The sequence below is a fragment of the Papio anubis genome, chromosome 4, assembly GCF_008728515.1.
Source record: "Papio anubis isolate 15944 chromosome 4, Panubis1.0, whole genome shotgun sequence".
NCBI classification, from domain to species: domain Eukaryota; kingdom Metazoa; phylum Chordata; class Mammalia; order Primates; family Cercopithecidae; genus Papio; species Papio anubis.
This window is the reverse complement of record NC_044979.1, coordinates 3,220,913-3,240,695: the sequence shown is the minus strand read 5'-3', so window position 1 is coordinate 3,240,695 and position 19,783 is coordinate 3,220,913.

Genomic DNA, 19,783 nt, shown 5'->3' with positions numbered 1-19,783 from the left:
CAGTCAATGCTTATAACCCTGTATCTGTGAATGTGACCTTATTTGAAAATAAGTGTCACAGGTGTCATTAGGGTGACATCTTAATGCAGTAAGATGAGCCCTAATCTAACATGCTGGCCACCCTCATAAGAAAGGGCTCCCTCGGAGACAAGCGTGCACAGAGGGAGACGGTGGGGACACAGAGATAATGTCATGGATAGTGGAGGTGGAAGCTGGAGGCACCTACCAGTCCAGGCGCCGAGGCCGCCGGCAACACCAGTGCTGGGAGAGGAGGAGGGACCCTCCCTGGACCCCCAGCAGGAGCCCAACCTTGTGCACACCTGGACCTTGTGCACACCTGTGGGGCAGAGGGTCCAGGTGTTCACACCCAGGGATCAGCTTGTGTTAGGGGTAGGACCACATAGCAGTGGGGACAGAGTGATCAGAGGTGCTGCCTGCTACTCTTTTCCTCCCAAAGGGACATGCCCAGGCCCTGGGAAGCGGGTACCTCCCCAAGGCTGCCCCACCTCCCCTGGGAGCAGAGCCCACATCTAGACTGTTCCTCAGTGCTTTGGTCCAGGAACATGGAAAGAAGCAGGAAGAAGCAAGGCCAGGCCACTGAGGTGGGCTGGGCAGGTAAGAGATCACTGGCCTGGGGACACACCTGTACCAGAGCAGACGGGGGCGGGGTGAGGGGGTGGCCTGCAGCCGGGTGTCCTGGGCCTCGGGGGCAGAGGGCACCGGCAGTTTGGTGATGACGACCTGAACCTGAGGGGAATGGTTTTATTTTGGGGAAGCGTTTCTCTTTCTTGCTGGGGAAGGATTAATGTCGCAGCGGGTGAGAGGTAACCACAGAGTGAGAGCAGAGGGCCCAGGGCAGCCGCCATACCTGTAGCCTGAGCATCGGGGCTCCCTAGGACCTGGCTGAGTGACAGCCGACAGAGCCCCTGCCGTCCAATCACCGGGTGGGGGTGGTACCTGGCGGTGCCTGGGGGCGTCCCTAGGGACCCTCGCCTCAGGCGGCACGCTGACTTCTTGGGGTGATCACAGGTATAGATCCTACAGCGGATGATCCGAGGTCCCCCGTGTGCATGAAGTCCCTGGGCTATCCTGACTGAGACATAATGGAAGGGAAATGAGTGTGTTGTCGTTTTCCAAAAACACCTTATGTCGAGATGCTATCACCAAAACGAACATTCCTCACGCTAAGTACAGGAAGCCAGGAGCTCTGCCGAAGGCATCTGCAGCTGCCCTGCGCTCTGCACGGTGTGGGTGGCGTGAGATGCTGGGCTGAGCAGACTCCGGATCCTTGGATGGGTGCAGGGAAGGAGGGGTGGCGCCCCCAGCCCAGCCCAGCCCAGGTCCTCCCTTCCTGGGAGGCGAAGGGACCCTCCATCCGTCCCTTCTCTCTGCCGCCCTCCCTCACTCTCCCCTGGCACCACCTGCTCCCCGCCCTCCCCAGCCCAGCACCTTCCGGAGGCGCTCATTCTCCCCAGCACCCAGGGGCTCACCCAGCACCCACTGTCTCTGGGATTTGACAGAACGGAAGTCCATGGGTGGGCATTACTGTTCACAGACCTGTTTAGTCAAGGCAGGGTAGTGGGACTGGAATGAGCAAGGTGAATTAAATGGATTCCCAGATAGGATGCTGCTTTAAAAAGATGCATTTTTCAATGCAGGGTCATGTACGTAGTTTCCATGTTCAGCAGGTACTTTTCACAATGGTGATGTTGTTTTGGAAACTGTGGATTTTTCTTTTTAAATACATAAATAAACTATGCTCCTTGCTGGGAAAAACTGAAGAAAAAAAAATACCAGAAAACACTTCTCCTGAATCCATCTTTAGGCGATGACTTTGATTTTTGAAAACACAAATGCTTTGCATTGTGAAAGTTTCCTCCTTGCTCCTAAAGGAAAGCAGCCTGGTGGATCCGGCTTGGTCTCCGCAGGAGCTCGGTCCGCACCCTGCCGGTGCTCCTGGAGCTGGGACGCATGCACTTGCACGGAGAGAGAGGGAAGCTGCAGTTCGAATTAAACAGACCGTATTTGTAAAGCAGTTTGAAGATGAAAAGCCCCGTAGAAGTTATGGTTGTCATTACCATGAATAATGGATGCGCCCAGGCGGCCAAATGGAACATTGATGCCGGGAGTCGAAGCCCCGCACATCTTTCAGGTGCAATTATCTGTGGCCTGGCTTCAGCGGTGTGCCTCGCGATGGGATCCCTCCACCTTGCCGGGGTAGGAAGTTAGGCCTCAAAGATTTCTCAGTACAGAGAGCTGGAGAGCTCCTCAGGAGGCAGGGCTCGGGGTCGGCCTCCCTCTTTCTTCTCCCCGTTGCGTTGTCGCCTCCAGACAGGAACCCTGGCCACGGCAGCCCCTGGCCCCCCAGACACAGGGCACGCTCCTGCTGCAGGAGGTCCGCCTGGTGGGTCTCCACGTCGCTGCGTCCTCCGCTGACTCCTCCGGGCATCCGCTTTCCACATAAGCCCTGGAGGAAGGAACCTGGGAACAGGGCTGTTTGCTCCTGGTGAGAATCTGGACAAGCCCAGCGGGGAAGCTGGGGAAACAGCGGGCTCAGGGCAACTGACCACGCGCCCGGCTCCAGGCGCACAGGCAGGGTGCAGACCCAGCTCCTGCGGAGACCAAGCCGGATCCACCAGGCTGCTTTCCTTTAGGAGGAAAGACGAACTTTCACAACGCAAGGCATTTGTATTTTCAAAAATCAAAGTCATCACCTAAAGATGGATTCGGTAGAGGTGTTTTCATATATATGTATATATTTTTTCATTTTTTCCCACTGGATCAACTGGCTGAAATAACCAGCCGCTTCTTGAGCTCACAGGGACTTGAGGTGGGGTAATAGGCACTGAGAGGTGTCTGCAAACTGGGGGTCTCAGCAGTGCTGGGACCAGGGAAGGCAGGGGCCAGGGCAGGGGAGCCTTGGGACCGGCCAGAGTTTGAGTGGTCACTAGTTTATACCATCGCCTCTGGACGGGACGTTCTTTACTTTCTAAAACTCAGCCCAGTGAAGGGGCGTTTTTATTGTGCCTTTTTTTTTTTTTTTTTTTTTTTCTGATAGATTCTTGGTCTGTCCCCAGGCTGGAGTGCTGTGGCACCATCTCGGCTCACTACTACGTCTGACTCCTGGGTTCAAGCAATTCCCCTGTCTCAGCTTCCCGAGTAGCTGGGATTACAGGCGCCCGCCACCACGCCCAGCTAATTTTTTGTATTTTTAGTAGAGACGGGGTTTCACCATGTTGGCCAGGATGGTCTTGATCTCCTGACCTCGAGCTCCACCTGCCTCGGCTTCCCAAAGTGCTGCGATTACAGGCATGAGCCACTGCGCCTGGCCTTTATTGTGCTTTTTGCCTGAGGACAGTGAGCGCTGGGTAGGATGAGCCAGAGGAGGATTCTTAAGACAGTCTGAGAGGCAGGTGTGGCCTCTTCTTGGCTCATGCATTGGGAACTTTGAACACAAGGAGGGCACAAGCAGAGGCGGAGGTGTCAGGTGGCCTCAGGGATGGCCACGGGTTTCACTGTAATTATTTGAGAAGAATTAATCTCCCCAGGGAAAGCCTTATCCAAGGACTTTACACAGACGGGGTTCTGTAGGTATTAGCTGAACAATGACATTTTGCCCAAAGCCTTCTTTCTGTGAATTGCAGACATGTGGATGTTTATGCTTTTCTGCTGGAAGGTGGGAGTGTGGAAACAGTTAAAATAACCTAACCTGTAGGAACGACATTGAACTCATGATTTACACCCTGATGCGTGGCACTGTCCCTACCATAATTCTAGAGTCGGTTTATCAGATGATTCAGAGAGCCCAGATCCTTGAGTGAAACCTGCTTGCTGCAGGTAAACATTAGGGCAAGTAACGACCGCTGCGCCCGTTATCCAGAGTGAGATTTTGTCATGTGAACTCCAGTGTTTCTCAGCCCTTCGTTCGACCCACCTGGAAGTGAGTGAAGATGAGTCACATTCCAAACTTCCCAGCCACAAACAGGAACTTGCCTTCTCAAACGACTGCTCCAGCCAGAGGAGGTCCCCAGTAAGGAGGAAGCAGGAAGGAGGGTGTCTGGGTGGCTATGAAGCAGCAAACTTCACACCCACCAGGGCCCGTGTGCATCCTGAGGGCAGCCGTGGTATTGCTGTTGAGGCAGATCATTTGTGTGTATGGATGAGGGCCTCAGTCATGCGACGCCTCCAGTTCTTCTCATTTAGGAAAGTCGGCTTTGAAGAGCCTCAAAACCCTTCTCAGGAAACAGAATGCCGGTGGCTGGGGAACACCGGACAGCGTGGGCTCTCACCCCCTGCACTTTGGGGGTCCTATGAGGGACACTCGGAAGGTCTTGTTGCAGTCACAAGACCAGCAGGTGTCAAACAGCAATTGGAACCCAGCCTCCTGCTCCCTGGCTCAAGGCACTGCTGAAGTCCGTGTCTCTGGGCTGAAAGTGGAGGAAATAAACACACAAAGAAGGTGTCCCACAGGAAAGTGGGGGCAGCAGAAACAGGTGCCCCGAGAGTCATGGTAGATCCCGGAATGGCAGAAGGGGTGACCCAGGTGCCGGCACCGATCAACTCCATCCATCCTTACACCCACCTGCATGCGACCCAGGGCATCACTCATGTTTTACAGATGCAGAAGCCAGGGTGAAGAGGGCTCATTAACGCTTGAGTCACATCCCTTGTGAGAGGCAGCACGGAGGCTCAGAATCGGCACCCCTATCCCACTCCCTGGGCAGGGAACTCAGCCAAGAGGTGCCAAGTCGGGTCCAGCCAGAGGGACACACACTGCTCTCTGGCTTCTCCTGAGTTTTGGGGTTCCAAGAACCATGGCAGGCAGGTCCCTGTGAAGACTGTGGGCCCTCTCCTACCCTGCACTCCCCTGAATCCTCGGTGGTGGGCAGCATGCAGACTGTGCAATGAAAACGCTGTAGGTTTAGGCCAGGCACGGTGGTTCATGCCTGTAATCCCAGCACTTTGAGAGACCGACGTAGGCAGATCACGAGGTCAGGAGTTCGAGACCATCCTGGCCAACATGGTGAAGCCCCATCTCTACCAAAAGTACAAAACAAACAAACAAAAAAATTAGCTGAATGTGGTGGCACGGAGGTTGTAGTGAGCTGAGATCCTGCCACTGCACTCCAGCCTGGCCACAGAGTGAGACTCTGTCTTAAAAAAAGAAAAAAAGAAAACACCGCAGGTTTCTAGTCCAGTGCAACTGTGATAGGCAGCACGGCCCTGTTCACAGACTCACAATGCATATTTGCATGGTAAAGCTCTGAAAAATCTTGCAGAAAGAGTCCTGCTTAGATTATGTTCAATGCAGCATTTCTCTGCGTTTCAAGGAAGAGCTATTTGTGGACCATAGAACCACAAGTGTTAAGGATATCCAGGGGTCCTGGCTGACAACACAGACGTTGGAATCAGACAGACCTCTGTATAAATCTTGCTTCTGCTGTGCAATTTGAACAAGGTCTTCAACCCCTCTGGGTCTCAGGTTTCTCATGCACAAAATGCAGATGATAAAATCCATCTTTTGCTGTTGCTGAGGATTAAATAATAGGTGTAAGACCCTTGGCATGGAGCTTTGCACATAGTAAATACTTAACAAACGCTGTCTGTTATTCTTCATGTTCTTTATTGTTCATATCAATAGGATTGATAACTAAATGGAAAAGTCCACATTTGAAAGTCAGGGTCATTTTATTCTCGTTCAGCCTCTATCTGGGATGTTTGGAAGTGGTCTCGGTGACTTTCAAAGACAGTTTGGAATTAACAACCGTCTCTCCTTGCCCAGGTACTTGGCTTCAATTTAAGCAATGAAGTCAGAATTAATAAGACATGGCAGCACCTTCTTCCTCTGAGTATTAACAGTTTTGAGAAAATGGTTGAACTATTCTTGCATTTAATAATTAGATGGGACACGCTCATTTATATTTCAAGGAAACTCCAAGTCCTCGGTCCATAATTAAGATAATAGCACTGTGAGACCCGGAGGTATGATTGAAGAGTCCATGCAAAGGTGCCTGGCCGGGCAGGGCTCTGCTGCCCAGGAAGCCTCTGCTCCTCCACGCCTTGGAACAGCCTGTAATTAGCGCTTGATTTATTTCTCCTCACTCTCATTTCCAGCCTAATAGATTTCACTAGTTATTAGTGTCAGCCATCTTTCCAGCCAGCTGAGGTTGGATGTGTCATTTTGCTTTTGTGTTCATGGTGATGCCTGAAAGTTGAAGTCTTCATGATTGGAGAAGTTTAGAGGAGGAATCTGTCTCCCCAGCCCTTGCGGACAGTCTGCTGACCAGTACTATGGCGACTGCTGGCCTGTGCTATGGATTAGAATAATGCTAGCAGCTGTTGGAAAGAACACAAACCTCCAAATCCCAGTGGCTTGACACCATGGGAACTTACCTATTGCTTGTGTCAGTGCACGATGCAGGTGTCCCCGCAGTGGGAAGCTGAGCCGCCTGTGGCATTCAGAGATCCCATCCCCTTCCTTGCTATGGCTGTGTGGTGGTGTAGAGCAGGGGACAGCCCCTTCTGAGCCATGCAGCTGGGAGCACTGCACACCACTGTGCTCATTCCCCTTTGTTAGTCCCTTCTAGCATGGCCATAAATAAATACCTGAGACTGGGTAACTTATAAGGAAAAGAAGTTTGATTGGCTCACGGTCCCAGGCTGTAAAGGAAGCAACGTGGTTTCTGCCTCCGGAGAGGCCTCAAGGAACTTCTGATCATGGCAGAAGGTGAAGTGGGAGCAGGCGCCTTACATGGCAGGAGCAGGGGCAGGAGAGACGCGGGTGGTGCCACACACTTTAAACGGCCAGATCTCAGAAGAGCTCACTCACGGCTGGAAGATGAGCACCGAAGGGATGGCACTAAACCACTCGAGAGAAACCGACCTGGGATCCAGTCACTCCCACCAGGCCCCGCCTCCAACACTGGGGTCACAACTCCACATGAGATTGGGGCGGGGACATAGATCCAAACCGTGTCACAGCTGCCGGCACACGCCCCACAGGGTGGTGGGTCTGGAAAACCCAGGGTAGCAGCCACTTCTGCAGCTACAGGTCCAGTGGGAGGGGCGTGGCTTTGGGTGGCCACCGCCATGTCCGGTGCCCTCTGCCAGGCACCCGGCGAGAGCCTTCGTGCTCAGGTTCTTCTTGCTTCCCTCCTCTGCCTGCACCTGGGCTGCTCTGTCCTCAAGGACACCCCCTCCTTGCCTGCCACACTGCCCACACTCACCTCCGTTAGCATTCCAGGTCACCAGGCTTCTGATGGGCTCTGTGTTATCATATTAACCAGAAGGGAAGAGTTAGGAAGAATTTGCCTTTCTAACCAGCATTGTTTTACTCCCTCTTCAGTGTGAAATGCCTAGAACTGACCTCTGAGGAGAAGCACCAAGGCTGAAGTGTGGGGCGGAGGAGGCAGAAAATAGGACCCTGTCCAGCTGTTGGGAAATGCGGGTGGACTCCCAGGGGTAGAGACAGCATGTGGCCCTGGGGCTGTGGGTGAGGGCAGAGGGACAGGACCCCAGCTGTGTCTGATGGTCCATAGCCCTGGCAAGACCAATTGCAGCCACACCTTGCTTCTTCATTTGGAAGCTCGGAGATACTGGGGAGTTAGCCCACTCATTCTTCTAAGTATTGGTGACAGAGAAAAGCCAAGTACAGACAGAAATGAAGGAAGGGGGTTTAACAAGAAAACTCTTATGGAGTGAAGACTGAAACGTAAGAGCTGAAAGTATAAAACAGTTACAGGAAAACAGGGAAAAAGGTTTATGACACTGGGCTTGGCAATAATTTCTTGGATATCACACCAAAAAGGCAGGCAACACAAGAAAAAAGAGATAAATTTGAACCCACAGGATGGCAGAAAGTATTTGCAAATATGTATTTGATGAGGGGCAAATATCCAAGAAAGAACTCTGGGACTCAACAACAGCAACAAAAACAAACAAAGAACTGGATTAAAAATGGGCAAAGAGCTTGAATAGGCATTTCTCAACACCAACAAAAAATATAAATGGCCAATAAACTCAAGATGTTAATATCACCAGTCATTGGAGAAACGCAACTCAAAACCACAGTGGGCTGCCACTCACATCTATGAAGACGGCTGTGATCGAAACACTGGAGAATAACAAGTGTTGATAAGGTTTGAGGAGAGACTGGAAACTTCATGCATTGCTGGTGAGAATATAAAAGGGTTCCTCAAACAGTAAACACAGAATCACCATTTGATACAGTAATTCCAGTTGGGGGTATAAACCCAGAAGAAGTGAAAGCAGGGTCTCTAACACACCCACGTGCATAGCAGCATTGCTCACAATAGCCAAAAGTGGAAATAACCTATGTGTCCACCCATTGAGGAGTGGACACACAGAATGTCACACACACACAAACACACACACACACACACAAAAAAGAATATTATTCACCCTTAAAAAGGAAGAGGATTCTGACCCAGGCTACAACATGGATGAACCTTGAGGACATTACTCTAAATGCAATAAGCCGGTCACAAAAGGGCAAATGCTGTGAGAGTCCATGTGTAAGAGGTCCCGAGAGTAGTCAAATGCAGAGAGACAGGTGGAAGAATAGTAGTTACCAGGGACAGTGGGAGGGGAAAGAGGAGTTCTTGCTTAGTGGGTGCAGAGTTTCATTTTGGGGTGACAGAAAATTTCTGGAGAGGGATGGTGGTGAGGATAGCACGACAGTGTGATGTACTTAGTGCCACTGTGATGGACATTCAAAAACGGGGGACGTGGTCAGTTTGATGTTACGTACTGCATGTTCTACCACATACAAAAAAGAAATAATTGCTTCCTGATTTTAAAGCAACGCATGTTCATTGTATAATCTTTACAAAAGACAGAAAGATGAAAAGGAAAACAAACACCCATGATCCCAGCACCCAAGAAAATCACCATGAATATTTTGAAATATTATCTTCTAATAGCTGTCTATTCAGGTATGTATTAAATATACATATAGCATTTGTTTTGCATAGTTTAGATTACATACATCATTGTATTTTGAACTCTTTTTATTTTCTTTATATTTATGTGTCTGATAAAAGGTTTTACCCCAGGTCATTAAAACCACTTTTAATTTAAAAAATATGTAAAATGCCACTTTTCTTACTTAGAAATAAGATGGTTTCACCGTAGAAAAGTTAGGAAATTAAAATTAAAACAATCAAAAAAGATGAGAAACTTATCCGTGACTAAGAAACACATTTTTAACCTTGCCATCTATCCTTCTGGGTTTATGGCACGTTCTAGGAATTCTCTTTGTAAATGAGGTCATCTCGCAAGGTTGTTTTGTAATTTAGTTTTATCACTCACATTTTCATGTTATCAAGTATTCTATGCCACTGTAACATCCTTCTAGTACTTAGTTACATGTGTGATCATTTATTTATCCTGCTTCCTATTGTAGCATATTTCCCATGTCTCACTATTGTTAAGATGCTACAATGAACATCCTTGTCAATGTAACTGTTCCTGTTTCTTTAGGATCTATGGATACATTTCTAGAAAAGGAGCTGCTGAGCCATTGTATGCGAACACTGTAAGTATTTTTGCACATATCCTCAGTTGGCCTCCAGACTGAACAATTTATACTTCCAGTTGCACTTTCTGGGGGTGCTTGTTTCTCCCCTCCTTCCCAACACTGGTGTTTTATATTTTTAAAATTCTCTCCCTGGGCGCGGTGGCTCATGCCTGTAATCCCAGCACTTTGGGAGGCCGAGGCGGGCAGATCACAAGGGCAGGAGTTCAAGACCAGCCTGGCCAACATGGTGAAACCCCGTCTCTACTAAAAATACAAAAAAATTAGCTGGGCGTGGTGGCGCATGCCTGTAATCCCAGCTACTCGGGAGGTTGAGGCAGGAGAATCACTTGAACCCAGGAGGCGGAGGTTGCAGTGAGCCGACATCACACCACTGCACTCCAGCCTGGCGACAGAGCGAGACTCCGTCTCAAAAAAAAAAAAAAAAAAAAAAAACTCTGCCAACTTGGTAAGTGCGCATAGCTCCCTGTGGCTACATAACATTTCATTGTATCAGGAAATTACAATCACTTAACTCTTCTGACATACTCAGACATTTAGGGCAAAATATACAAAAATAGTGAACATTTCCTACACGCGGGCTCCACAGTGGCTGCGGCTGAGTCCCTTTGGTTTTTCGGGGCACCCCGCTGTCCGTCCTTGGTGTGGGTGAGGACACCCTGTCGGTGTGCTGGCTCAGGGGCGAGGCTGAGTGGGGCTCCCAGTTCTGCTGCTCTCTGGCTGGCCTCAGTCTCCTTGTCAGCAAAACAGGGATGAGAGCACCAGGCTTGTAGCTGTAGCCATCAAGCGACAGTGTGCGCTTGGGGTCTGCCTCACAAAATGTTCTGGGGGCTGATGGGCCCAGGATGCCCCTGCAGGCTTTTTGCTGTGATTGGGACTTCAGATACTAAGTCCTATGGGGTGCAGAGGGGTTGAGAGGGCTGCGGTGGGTGAGGAAGCATTCAGCAGGAGGCTGCTGTCATGTAGACCTGGGACTGGGCAGCCGAATGCCCCCACTCAGTTTTGGGTCTTTTACCTCCAGACGTTCCTGTTTCCCTCTGTCTCCTCCCCCCTTGATATGCATTTAAAATGGGTTTCTTGGCCGGGCATGGAGGCTCACGCCTGTAATCCCAGCACTTTGGGAGGCCAAGGCTGGTGAAGCACTTGAGGTCAGGAGTTCGAGACCAGCCTGACCAACATGGTGATATTTTCTACTGAAAATATAAAATTACTGGGCATGGTGGTGCATGCCTGTAAGCCCAACTGCTTGGGAGGCTGAGGCAGGAGAATCGCTTGAACCTGGGAGGCAGAGGTTGCAGTGAGCTGAGATCACACCACTGCACTCCAGCCTGGGCAACAACAGCAGAACTCTGTCTCAAAAATAAATAAATAAATAAATAAACAAACAAACAACGGGTTTCTCCCCGGGGTTCTCCTGATGGCCGATCCCTCACACCCTTCCCTTTACGCCCTTCCATACTTGCGGGCCAGGCCTGGCTGAAGGCCACTTGGCACCCCCCTTTCCATAAAAAAGTGTGTGCCAGCTGTGCCTCCCACAGAGGCAGAGGCATTTCCAGCTCCTTCACCTGTCGAAGAAGAGAACCTTACGTCATAGAGAAAGTGCTTTGAACAGGAGCCTCCGAAATGTTGTTTTAATAAGAAAAAGAGATCACATGGCCTGGACACAGCGTGAACTGACTCAGGCAGAGGCACTGAGGGGACCGGAGGCCCCTCTCCCCCACAGACAGTGGGAGTGTGGAGGGGGTACCTGGAAGCAGCCTGTGAGGTGTGACAAAAGAAGGTGGCTCAGGGAAAAGCAGTGCCTGAATCCCACCAGAGGATGGGAGAAAGCCAGGGTGAGAAACCAAGCCTCCAACTCCAGTGCCGCCGGCCTGGCCCCATGCCGAATCCACAGCTTGCAGAGGGGAGGAAAAAACTCCTTAAAGGCAACAACATCCTTCACTCTGTAAGACTCACTTGGCGTCAGAATTGTGCTGCCGACGAGATCTGCACGGGTGCTCCCTGGAGCCCTCCCCTCACCCACCCAGGGCTCACCCTCAAAACCTGTCCGCCGTGAACCTGGGCTCCCCAAATGCCACTGGAGAGGGAGAGGGGACTCTCTGCAGCATCACACGGGAGAGCAGGTAGATGAGCACCTCGTGTGTGACAGCCGCAGGCCCCTGGCTTCTGAAGGTTTGCAGGGGTCATGTTGGAGGGCGCCCTAGCATGTAACCGAGAACCATGGGCCCAAGTGATACTGGACAAGGAATTGCACCACAGCCCACACCTGGCACGGTGTCAGTCCTTGAGAAACAAACAAAAACCCAACTTACCGAGGATGTTCAGGAGGTACTATGGCATTTGCCCAATGTCCTGGAGGCTGAGAGCTAGAGAGGTCCAGAGACCAGGGTAGAGGCCTTGGGAAAGGTCTGAATATATGAATGGATAGATAAATGAATGAATGAATGAATGAATGAATGAAGCAAGCAAGGAAGGAGAGGGTCTCACCAAGTCTTTTCACCCCTTCCCTAGGATTACATCTCTTTGGGAATCTTTTCGGGGGCCACTCTGCCCCTGAACCCCCAGGAAAATCTCTCACCTTTGAGGGGGCCCATGGCAATCCAGTGAGCCCTGTGTTGCCTGGGAACCCCCTCTTCTCAGAGCTGCTGCCCCATCCTGGTCTGGAGTTTCCCCATCAGCACTCCAGTGCCTCTGGGCTCACATGGATGGGAAATCCCAGCGTGCCAGGCTCTTTGAAGTGGGAGCCCCACCAGGCCTGCAGGGCTCCCTGCCTTAGCTTCAAAGGCTGCAGAGAGAAAGATGCAGCCACTTGGGACAGCAGGGATGCAGGCTGGTAGCAGGTGGAGAAAGGGGCTGGGGAGGAGAGAGCTCCTAATGCCTTCCCCAAGTCCTGAAGCAAGGGGGCCACAGAGGACTGTGTCCTCACTTCTCACCAAGCCCTGGAGAACCTCTGCCCACCCATCCATTCACTCATCCACCTATCACTCCACCCACTCATCCACCACACATCTATCCCTGCATCCATCCATCCATCCATCCATCCATCCATCCATCCATCCAACCATCCATCCATCCATCCACCCACCCACCCATCCATCCCTCCATCCCTCTATCCCATCATTCTTCCACCTATCTATCCCTCCATTCATCCATTCCATTCCATCCACCTTCCATCCACCATCCATCCATCCACCCCATCCATTTCCCATCCTCATCCATCCATTCCTCCATCCACCCATTCATCTCCATCCACCTTCATCCACCCCATCCATCCACCATCTATCCATATATTCCATCCACCTTTCGTCCTCCATCCATCCCTCCATCCATCCATCATTCTTCCACCCATCTATCCCTCCATTCACACATCCATCCTTCCATCCACCCATCCTTCCACCCATCTATCCCTCCATCCACCCATCCATTTACCCATCTATCCCTCATCCACCTATCCATTCCTCCATCTACCCCTTCATCTCTCCATCCACCCCTTCATCCCCCCATCCATCCACCCATCTATGCCTCCATCTACCCATATATTACTCCATCCACCTTTTCGTCTCTCCATCCATCCCTCCATCCCTCCATCTGCCCATCTATCCCTCCATCAACCCATCCACCTACCTACTCATCCACCCACCCATCCACCCACCTGTCCATCCACAGGGATTTGTCGAACACCACTGGTGAGGCAGGCACTGAATAGAAGGACTCTGGCCAAACTGTACATCCCACTGCCCCCTCCAGCCTCACAAGCCCAGTGTACAACCTTGGTCACACTGTCACCTGCCCGGTAAAGCTGCCCAGCCCGTCTCCCTGTCCTGGGTCAGAGCACTACTCAGGACTGGTGCCAGACAGGGGGCCATGTTTAGGGGGTGTTTGCCTCCAGCAGGTCAAGTGCTTGATCTCAGCTTCAGTTTTCTCCCTGGGAAGTATGAATGATGCGTGCCCTTCAGGATGCCTGGGGCAGGCAGGGAGGCTGAGCCTCCGCCCCATTCTCACAGAGCCCACATCCAGACATCAGCCACGTGGCTATCCAGCCTTGAGACCCACCTTCCTGCTCATCCTTTTCTCTTCTCTTGGTGTCAGAACTATTTCTCACATCAGTGGGGAGATCAGTGATGAGCACACAGGCTTGGACCCATTCACTAGTGGGCATCTTACTGGCCTCCCTCTGACACAAAGAGATCCGGCATCTTCCTTTTGTGTCCTCTACAGCACTGCTTTTAAAACTGTGGGTTGCAAACCATTGGTGGGTTTTTAAATCAATTTATTAGGTCATGACCAGCACTTACATGAAAAATGAAATAGAATAATAAAAATAGAAAATACCAGAAGACATCTCATGGATAGGGGTAAATACTTGTGGATAGGGGTGGACGCTCATGGATAGGGGTGGACACTCATGAATGGGGTGGACATTCATGAATAGGAGTGGACACTCATGGATAGGAGTGGCCCATCACGGATAGAAGTAGACACAGATGGGGTGCATACTCACAGATGGGGTAGACACTCATGGATGGGGTAGACACTCATGGATGGGGTGGACACTCATGGATAAGGTAGACATCGTGCGTAGGGGTGGACACTTATGGATGGGGTGGACACTCATGGATAAGGTAGACATCGCGCGTAGGGGTGGACCCTTATGGATGGGGTGGACACTCATGGATAGGGGTAGATATCATGGATGGGGTGGACACTCATGGATGGGGTAGACATCATGGATGGGGTAGACACTCATGGATGAGGTGGACACTCATGGATTGGGTGGATACTTATGGATGGGGTGGACATTAGTGAATAGGAGTGGACACTCACGGATAGGAGTGGACTCTCATGGATAGAATTAGACACTCACAGATGGGGTAGACACTCACAGATGGGGTGGACACTCATGGATATAAGTGGACACTCATGGATGAGGTAGACATCGTGCATAGGGGTGGACCCTTATGGATGGGGTAGACATTGTGCATAGGGGTGGACACTTATGGATGGGTGGACACTCATGGATAGGGGTAGACATCACGGATAGGATAGACATCATGGATGGGGTAGACATTGTGGATGGGGTGGACACTCATGGATGGGGTGGACACTCATGGATAGAGGTAGACATCATGGATGGGGTGGACACTCATGGATAGGGGTAGACATCATGGATGGGGTGGACACTGATGGATGGGGTGGACACTCATGGGTAGGGGTAAAGGTCATGGATGGGGCGGACACTCGTGGATGGGGTGGACACTCATGGATATGGGTGGACACTTATGGATGGGGTGGACACGCATGGATAAGGGTAGACATTTATGGACAAGTGTAGACATCATGGATAGGGATAGACACTCATGGAGTAGGGATAGGAGTTGATAGAACACTTGTGTGCACGTGTGCTGAGGGCAGTTAAATGAGTTCTTACAGCTTGATACAGTCATAAGACTTGGACAAACACTCCCCACTAACAGCGAAGGCTGTCACTTGTCATTTGTTCAGAAAATGTTTATGAACACTGATATTTAAAGATAGTTAAAGATGAACTATCCTTAACATATGTCTGAATAATTAGACAGCTCATCGGGATTTGGAGCCAAGCTTCCTGCATAGATGGTGTGTTTTCATCCATCCATCCATCCATCCATCCATCCATCCACCCACTCACCCATTCATCCTTCCACCCATCCATCCACCCACTCATCCATCTATTCAACACCTTTTGTGAACATGCTGGTGGGAAGGCAATGGGTTGTTTACCTTCACTGTTTCAAAGGAAGAAAAGGAAAAAAAAATCCTTTCTTGCAAGTTCTGTGACCAAGACCCCTAGAGCACCATCTCCAACTCACACAGCAGTATTTTTGGTAGTAGATGTAAATTATGTTCTCTTACTTTTTTTTTTTTTTCCTGAGATGGAGTCTCCTCTGTCACCTAGGCTGGAGTGCAATGGTGCAATCTTGGCTCACTGCAACCTCTGCCTCCCGGGTTGAAGCGATTCTCCTTCCTCAGCCTCCCGAGTAGCTGGGACTACGGGTGCGTGCCACCATGCCCAACTAATTTTTGTATTTTTAGTAGAAACGGGGTTTCACCACGTTGGCCAGGCTGGTCTCAAACTCCTGACCTTGTAATCTGCCCGCCTCAGCCTCCTGAAGTGCTGGGATTATAGGTGTGAGCCACCTTGCCCGGCCCACGTTCTCTTACTTTTAAGAACAAATCCTGATGTTCTGTTGTTCCCTACCTAGCTCATTTTTGGAGATGTGGCTTAAGTTATTCTATCTTCAAGGCTTCCTTCTGGATTACTCCAATTCATGATATATATTTTTTCTTTTCTCTTAAACCTTCAGTTCAGAGGAAATAGCAGAGATTATTTTCTAAATATTTTTTATTTAAGATGAAGAAAGTCTTGGAAGTATTTATTTATCAGTGCCCTGATTTTTATCCAAGACAAGTTTAATGTCTGACAATATAAGGTTTTTTGATTTTGAGCATTCAGTATCTACGTTTGCACGATGAAGTTTGAGCGGTGTGTGTTTTAACGCACGCTGCGTGTTTCCCAGTTACATATTTGCTAGGCTAATGTGAGTACCCAACTTAGGAAAGATGAAAGAAATTTACTTAAAATCTGGCTCTTAACACATTATTCAGTAAAAATGTTCCCTTGAGCTGGAGTGTTGGGTAAAGGGCACCATTGGAAATGCCGTCTCTACATCGACTTACGGGAAATAACTCGAGGACGGTGACCTGTGGCAGAGATGAGGGCCCGTCCCCACCTGTGTCAATGTGGCCTTTCCGGCCAGTTGTGGTAGCCATGCCCCAGCTCCTGCCTCCAGGATTGGTGGGCCCCCCTCTTCCCAGCCTGGACGTCCACGCGCTCAACCTTCTTTCAGCAGCCCAAAGGTCACAGCGTCCAGGTCGTGCCCCAGGCCCCCTTCCCTCCTACCCTCACTTCACAGAGCCAGAGACACCCTTTGCACCCACGCCTCCTTCAGACATTGCTGCTGCTTCCCCAGTGAGTCGTCTGCTTGGGCCACAGGGATGGCCAGAGGCAGCTTTGGAGCTGCCCCGCAGCTGCAGTTACCTGTGTGGAGCCAGGCAGGACAGGGCTCCCTGCTTTCTGCTTCTCCTTTCCTGACACAGCCATTGGTCATCACATCCTGGACATAACAGAGAGAGAAGTTTGCCCTAAGACCAAAAGCAAGGATTCCCATGTGCTGGCCAAGGGTGGGTGGCGACTCTCAGCGGCAACAGTTTCTAGTTCCTCTAAAAGCCGCTGTTTTCTGGAAACACCCGAGATGTCAATTCTACTGTCTATGCTGCTCGCAGTCTGGTCTCTGAATATCCCCTTCTCCTGCGGGAATGCCACCCTGGCCCCTTTAGCTTTGCGGGAACGCACTGCAAGACCTCTTCAGTTCTTTCTGCGTGTCAAAGTTTTACTTTAAATAAGTCCACAGTGGTGCTTGCCCCACTCCCACAGTAAAACCTTCCTTAATTGAGAGTCAGGGTAACCCGCATCCATTCACCATGCCAGCCCAGTCTCTGACGTCAAGGTTATTATTTTCCTCCTGTGTGAAGACTTGCTTGTCAGTTATAAGAAAATATTAATTAAGTCAGGCATCTCTGCTTGCGGGTGTCTCTAATTACTGACACAGAAGACATCCCTTAAAGTTGGGCAAATGGACATCCCTTCCAGAGTGTGTATCAAACATGACTTACCAATGGCTTCCCAGGTCTGAGGGCCTTAGGGTCGCCAGATCACTTGGTAAAGTGGGGGTGCGTGGGGCTCAGTCTACCAACCTAACTTTACAGGAAACGTGGCAGAGTGTTACTGCCTATGGTTCACCTTGATTTTGGATTGAAGTCCCCATAAGAGCCAACACTTCCTTAGAGCTCACTTCGTACCAGGCTGAGGCATCACAGATAAAGAGGAGACTAATGTTACCACCATCTTACAGGTGGGGAAACTGAGGCATGCATGCTGAAGTGAGTGGGGCAGGGTTACCCAGCTTGCAGGCATCAGAGCCAGGAGAACAGTCCACACACAAGATGGCATGCTTTTCACCATGTTGCTGTTAGAGCCTCTGGGCTGGTAGAGAATTTAACTCTGGCCTTACTGGCATCGAAGTCTTAGATGGAATCAAGAGGCGTGGGTGTGGGGTGAGGACGCCAGGGTGCAGGTGGCTGTTCCGTTTTGTCAGGCTCAGCAGCACTGCCATCCTGGGTGGTGCTGGGGCTGGGGTCTCCCTGGGCTTCCCCTGTGCTGAGATTCACACTCACCCGACCTCCTCATCCACCAGGACTTGCTACCTGCCCTCCTCCCCTAGGCTCCAGGGCAGCCAAGTGGATCGGTCACTGAAGAGCCAGGGGACCTCTCCAATACAAGGTTCCACTTCCCCAGATTTGGGAAATGGTGAGGAGACAGGGAAAGTGAGGTAACCAAAAACTGAAAATAAGTTAATATTTCAAAATATTATGCAAAGCATAAATAGAAAAACCCTTGAAGCTGCCAGATGAATACTTTGTGGGTCGATTCTTCAGCATCGATGCCTTCTTTTCCCTGTAGTGACTCCCCAGTTTTGCCTTGAGAAGGCCTAGGGGGCACTGGCCACATTCCCACTCCCAAGGGAGAACTGCAGATCCCGATGGTGGAGGCTCCATTCACCTGCCCCCGGCCACTGTGATTGTCTCGGGAAGAGAGAGCTATGGCAAGGGGCCTTCTGGGAAGAAAGCTTCTCAGCTTCTGTAGGAGAGACCCCCTTTCCTCTCTCTGTGCACAGTGAGGACCAAGAAGCGGGGGTGGTGCTGCTCTGGGGAGCGCTGAGAGCCGTGAGGAGTCTCCGTGCGGAGCCTGAAGAAGACCCCGCATCCAAGAAGGCCCTGGAGCTGAGTATCAGAGTTTGAGCAGCGAGTCCAGCCTAGCAGAAGCCAGCGTTGACCAGAGACTTTTCAATGGTGCAAAATGGCAAACCGCTTTAGACTCGGGGATCTGTTCCTTGCGGCACCAGAAGTTGCAACAGGTTCACCTGGATTCCAGCTCTAGCTGGACTTGGTAATTGCTAAAGTGCCAGCTCTAAAGTCTGTGATTCCGTGGAAATCCCTTTCAAGCCCGAACTCTGTTTTTTATGGGCCTCTTGTCCAAACACTTTGACTTGTGAACTCTGTTTCTGTCAAGTTGACACTTGGGCTTGGCCACCCATTCATGAGCCAGATGAAAGCAGCTAAATGCTGGAAAAATCAAAGGTTTCTACCTCTCTGTGAAATCATTGTGAAGCATATAAAAAAAAATTAGGAAAGTCAAAACCCAACCAGAGCAAACCCAACTAAACAACCTACATGTCTGCAAAACCGAGGTGTGGCCTACTTTTCCACTGGAAAATAAAAACAATTTTAATGGACTCTTGAGATGACGATGAACCAGGTTTTATGTTGCGTTGTGTCCAGTTCTCTATGTCTGATTCTTTGCTTTTGCCTCATTTCTTCTGCAAGCATTGATTTCTGTTTTATATGTGTGTGGCTATCACCCTAATGTATTCCTGGTAATAAAAATGGGAACATCTTGGACCTTTCTTCAGGGAGGAGAGTGCCCTTATGGCATTGAATACTGAGGATCTTTCCCTTCCTCCCCACATACACCCTTTCTCCTCCTCTCTCTCATTTTTTTTTTTTTTTTTTGAGACGGAGTCTCACTTTGTTGCCCAGGCGGCAGTGCAGAGGCACTATCTCAGCTCAGTGCAACCTCCACCTCCCGGGTTCAAGTAATTCTTCTGCCTCAGCTTTCCAAGTAGCTGGGGCTATAGGCATCTACCACCATGCCCAGCTAATTTTTGCATTTTTAGTAGAGACGGGGTTTTACCGTGTTGGCCAGGATGGTCTCCATCTCTTGACCTTGTGATCCGCCCGCCTTGGCCTCCCAAGTGCTGGGATTACAAGTGTGGGCCACTGCACCTGGCCCTTTCCTCCTCTTAAGGAAGTGAAATCTTACCGGTTCCTCAGGGCGGCAGCCTAAGCTCCTGCTGACTTGGACAGTCACTTCGTTTCATTTCTGCCATTGCTCTATGACGAGTTAGCACAAGGGCTGCCTGAGAAATGCCTCATGGTTCAGATGTCGTCTTGTGTTCTCATTCCTTCTTGGCTTTCAGCGTTTCTGGGGCCACTCTGTGCCTGGTGCTGTGCTGGCCACGGGGGTGGTGGGACTCTTGGGACCCTCCTGTTTGGTTCCTTGCCAGTGCC